The sequence below is a fragment of the Phasianus colchicus genome, chromosome 6 (assembly GCF_987193195.1).
Source record: "Phasianus colchicus chromosome 6, bPhaCol1.hap1.1, whole genome shotgun sequence".
Lineage (NCBI taxonomy): Eukaryota > Metazoa > Chordata > Aves > Galliformes > Phasianidae > Phasianus > Phasianus colchicus.
In genome coordinates this window covers 30760737-30766736 of record NC_143441.1, presented here as the reverse complement: position 1 = coordinate 30766736, position 6000 = coordinate 30760737, and positions in this window count along the sequence as shown.

Below are 6000 nucleotides of genomic sequence, written 5' to 3'. Positions count from 1 at the left end.
ATAAAATAATATTTTTTCACCACAGTCACCATCATTAGCTATGCACTTTCACCAGTGATGAGCAAGAGCAGTCATGCCTCACTTGTAAAAATCTTCGTGGCTGTCCAGAATGCGGCTTGTCTTTCCTGTTGCTGTCATGACTACTGAAATGCACCACCCACCACCTCACTGTACTCACATCCACTGTTTAGTCTCTACAAATGTTCAACAAATGTCAATGAACATCAAAAGGTGCCATTTTTTCCACATGGAGGAACTCCATTTCACACCTTTGCCTCATCTGCACTTCCACATCAGACGCCATTCTGTCAAACTGTCCCTCTGCTGCCATCTGTTGCACAGCAACAAGATATAAGGGAAAGTTTGTGGGAAGGTTTAACCTCTACTGCCATCAAACTGACATTTGCCTCTGATATCATGGGCCAACATAATAAAACAGAAGGCATTACTTTTGGAGCAGCCTTCACATAAGAGAGATCCTAAAATACCTTAAAGGTGGCTGTAGCACGCCTAAGGGTGCTTCTTAGGTGAAATTAATCCCATCCCTGGCATGAGATACTTTAAAAAAGGTTGAGCAATGGGAAAGCGTGGAAACAAAATTATTCCAGGCTGTCTGAGAATCACGAAGAAGAATCCGCATTTGTTTATGTTACCAGAAGACTGAAAAATAACTTGCTTAGAACAATGAAGAAAGAAAACAACAAAAGCAAAATTCGGCGGTAGATAAACAGAGATCAAACTACCATGGGAAAATGGAGAAATCTCTCATCTGAAGAACAACAGGATACCTACTTATCTGAATAGAAGACAGAGTACAGCAGTGAATGAAAGAAAAGTGATGCTCTGTGATATACTGTTTAAACTGGATGGCCCAGTGATCCCGTGATCTTATCCTTGATGAGACAATGAGCTGATCAGTTTAACTATGGGGGAGATAACTTCTTCAGGTAGAAATGCTTCCAGTGCAAGAATGGAGGCATGCTTACTGGCAAATAAAGTTAGTTAAAACCACTTGCAAGAAGATGACTTCTAACACATGATTTAGTGTTTATTATTCCTTAGTTAATATCAGCTGTGTTTGTTTGTTCGTTTATTTGTTTGTTTTTCCTATAAATTTAAGGTTTTTTGCAAGTCTGCTTTCTGGCACAAACTGGGCTTTAGTACAAACCTTATAAAAGACGAAAGAAAAAAAGATTATGAGCATTTTGTAGAATGTGGGCGTAAGGCAAGTAACAATAAAAGGCAGATGACTTCAGCATTGGTTGTCTTCACAGAATAGTTATGTCTAGTGACACCTTGACTACAGTTTTGTGTGTTGTTAATACATGAATTAATGTAGCAGCAAGGCACAGTTTAGCCAGATGCGCTTAGAGAGCTGCATCTGCATCTCCTCAGGATTGTTTTGTTTTAAAGGAAGTTATGTGTATGTCCACGCAGATTTCCACATTGTGTTGAAGCCTACTCCTGCTTGTTTTCCACCCTTGAAATAGGGCAGTTCAATTGGACTGGTTGCTTTACTGTTAAGATGAATCTTCAAAAATCAGCTCTCACTAAGAAAGTACAACAAGTCATATTAACAACCACTCTTCTCAATAAAACAGTAAGAACGCTTATGTAGAAAAAGAAAAACAACAAAAAACAGAAAAGATTTGCAGAAGTATGTTTGATTGTATGTACACAGGGTCCTGTGAAATATAAAATAGATCAGGAACTGCATGCCTAAAATATCATCAGCACAGAGTGAGCCACTTACCACTGTCACTACCTCGAAACTTGAGCAAAGTTCTGGTAACAGGGAACTAAAATTTCAGCAGTGAGAACAACAACTAGAAGAAAACACATCTGAATGTGACATACATATCAATTTACTCTTAATGGATTGCAATTCCTAACACATATCTATTTTAGAACTCACAGATCAGTTTAGGAAATTTTAAAAAGACTGATGAGGTGGAATCACAATGGTAACAGTAACTGTTTCACACTTTACTTAGTGCAGCACAGCATCCTACAATCACTGGCACACTTGCTTTATGCAAGTGTGGTTTGCAAATGGTGGAAAATAAACTAACTGAAGGAGAACTGCAGATTTTTTTTTTTTAATTAATCAATCTTATTCTAAAATATGCAGATGAATGTTAATGAAAAAGCTAGTCAGAAAATAAAATTCTCCATACCAAGTTACATTAACCTACAGCTTTCACTTTTTTTTTTTTTTCTCAGCCCTCTGAGTTCAGCCCTCAATGCTTTGCTAGCCTGAGCAAGATGACCTCTCACTTCATTCTGGTCCATGCTAGTTCTCCTGTGCATCTATGTCATTTAGAGTTTTTCTGTACGTGGATGACCACGGCTGTACTCAGCTTTCAAAGTGCTGAACGGCTGCTAAACAGAGAACTGATCATGGATATGACAGTGCTCACTAGCTAGGGTGGGTGCAGGACACTGTGTAAACACTCCAGGCAAGAAAAGCTCTTCTTCAAAGGGCTCATGTAGCTGAGATGGATAAAAAGTGCAATGTCATATGCAAGACCTTCATCAGAGTGAGGTAAAAGCTGAGGAATAATACTGCAAAACATTTCAGGGTTTCAAGAAGATTTGTTGTAAGGGTTTCCAATGTTGAAGCTGATTAGGCACATGTATCTCGTCAATTACTGTAGGAGCTGGGTTTCTTTACTGCCAATTGCAAAATCCACAGATTTTGGTTAATAGCAACCCAGGCAGTCTCCGAGGTGGCAGACAAGGAGATGAGTTCCTCAGCCTTCCTACCATTTTTACCGGCTTCCTTGTCACACTACTCTGGGATAGCAGAGCACAACAGCCACATGTTATCAATACTACAGAGAGGAGTGTAATGCCAACTGATTTGACTCCTTAAAACATGAGTTTTTCTGTCAGGGAAAGCCTCTCCTGAAAGTTAACAAGACCTGTTGTGATGCTGTAAATAGGTGGCAAAGAGCTAGGTTCCAGGCTGGTTAGTTAATCTCCCAGGCACAAACACACCCAATTTCTCTGGAGAGAACTATTGATACTCCCTCTTATGACAGGGCCAGCATCTGTTAGCTCTAGCAATATGAGCTTTAAAAAACCTGTGCAAATCATCACTAGCTCTCCAGAGTTTCCTGAATTTTCAGGAAATTTTTCTGCAATATCTATCATTTCCAGACTTGCATTCATCTGGATACATATCAGGAGTAGTTAAAGTGGCTTGAAATTCTTGGGGGGAAGAAACTGCACCCTAATAATACAGTGCTAACAGTATTAAAATGAGTAAGCTGCCAATAGTTAATGCAACATTTACGAAAGTCTTTGCTGGTTTCATCCAAGTCATACCCTCATCCAGTTACTGAAAATGCTGTAACCTCCCATTCAAACCTTCCCCTCTAGCCCTTACTAATTCCTACATTTTTCTCATTCCTCTGCTGCAATGTTAGTGTACTTACTAAAGTGTGGGTACCTAACTCGAGGTCCAGCTGCTACTGTTTGTGAGCCAATAGGACTGTGCATATTTTTGAAACACTGAGGCTGCTGTTATTGCAGAAAGTAAATGTGTTACCCCGATAATGAACGGCCAGCTGGCTGACCAGTTTTTGCATATGTACAGTCAACATCTATTGTTCTTCCCTTCGCACTGTTCTGAGAGATTCATCACAGATTAGTGTCCTGACAGAAAACTTCTCTCAGTCCAGAACTCACAGGAACCCTTAGATTCTTCTTTCTCATTGGATCTTACAAGAAAACAATAGTAAAGGATGTAATACTGTCTGACATAAAGAAATTTATTAGAGATACTCTGTATAGGATTTAAATATCTATTTATAAAGCAAGACAAACTTTAAAAACAGAAACATTTTATGTTAATGTATATAATTACAGATAAGCACATAAGCCAAAACAAATGTGGTGAGCTGTAGATGAAATACTCTAGCTTTTGTTTAAGCTGTGTTTTAATGTCTTAAAAAGATATTTATGTTGTGGTATGTTTCCTGGACTGAATATCTATGTTATATAAAGGCCACTGAAGTGCTCCCTTCCCCCTTCTGCTTACGGAGTCTTTAAGTTTAAGCATCAGTCATCATCCACCTAAACATGAAAAGCCATTTCTGATGTTTTTCACTCAGTGTTTTCACTATCTGTAGAAGTCAACAAAAGAAATAAAAAAGTATAAAAGAAGTTAATGAAATTTTATCAAGCATGAAATGGTGTTTTAACAAAACAGGGGGATTTGCTGAAGTAATGTTTCACTAAGGAAGGAAATACCATTGACTTTATTACAGCTGCCTAATGTTTTCCACGAACTGCAGAAAATAATTCATTGTATCTTAGTGACCTACAATAACAGCTGACTGCTTGCACTTGATGGAAATGTGATTTGTGTCTACTAAAAATTAACTATTTAACTTCTCCATGTTGTTCTTTTTGCAGACACATTGATATCCGCTGCATTCTGTTTTGAACTATTTCCCGAGATGCAAACTCCAGTAAACACAAACATCAATGGCTATGCAGTGTTCTACCATGAAGGAAGAAAAACGTGGGCAAACAGCGTGTTGGCTGCAAGAGCCTGCACTCAGATGAGGCCCCTTCTTTCTAAGTCATTTTACCTCGAAGATTCAGTAACATGACAAAGGAATGCTTCAGACTGCTGTACGTGGGCACACACATGCATGTTCAGCAGAAAGTTCCATGGTGAGAGAGACAGAGGAGATGCTGAACTAGTAAAGATTTGGGGCTGGATTGGATAAAATGACAATGTCAAGGGAAAAGTAATATCTTGCCTATGTAGTCTGAAGAAAAATGAGTGGAGCTGAGGCAGGGAAAAATGGGAACAAAATCTTTTGAGACTTGTCAGAAGATTTACTTCCACTGTAATCACTGCCTCTGAGAAACAGGAGACAGATGCAAGCTGTTCTACTGCAAATGACTGTGCTGGAAGTCCAACATATCTCATATTCTCTATGCAGTACCATCCCTTCTTTACACAATTTATAGAATATGTTTTATCCTTGCTTACTAAGAGCATCTAGATTTTGTACACACACATCAGTGAAGGTACGTGTGTATATACTGTACTGACCCATATCTTGACAAACTATGTATGTAGGTAAATCATATATTCAATATCTGTGAACATATGCATCTACATTGCACATCTATACAATCGCTAACAGATAGCACTGCTGTTTAGTAGGGAAGAAAAATCTGACCAGGGATCTCATGCAAATTTTACTTCAATAGAAGGTGACCTGGGATCCTTTATGTTCATTCAGAGTAAAAAAAAAATGAACAGTTCACCTTCAAATTTGACTGGCAGTGAACGCCTCCTTAACTGGTATGAAAAATAGGTATGCATCTACTATGAGCTTAGCTGCATTCAGAACATGAAGAGGACTCTTTTCTCACACCTGAAAAACAGCTGTACACACTTGAACCACGCTGTCTGTTTTTTTTCTAGTCTTACTTATTCAAATTAACGTAGCTGTCATGAATTCAGAATTACTTCCACTGAAGTAATGAAACCACACAGAGGTAAAACTAGTGCAGGGAGACTCTGGAGTCTCAATTCTGCAATTCCCCACTGCTATGATTATTTCAAGTGTGTGAATTGAAGGACTACTTCACACAACTGAAATGAAACAAAACAATAAGCAGCGAAGTGTTAAAAAGGGTACTGAAAATGGACAATAGCCATTTTAAATGGGTTGAAACACTCTGCTGTTAAAACTGCTTTAGAAGTCTACACCTCCACTTTGCATGATTGTCAGGAATTCACATAGCGAGCACTGAAATTATTCTGCAGCAAAGAAGCAGGCTTCCTACTCACAGAAAGCATGATGGCATGGATGCCTAGATACCACCTGTTGAAACATGAAAATTGGTTGCATTTATGCACATAAAGATGAAATTAGACTCAACAAATGGCTGAATTATCAAAGCGAGAAGGAACCTGTAGCTGTCAAACCACGACAAGCTCATACAATGAAAAGTTTGACTCTTCTGACA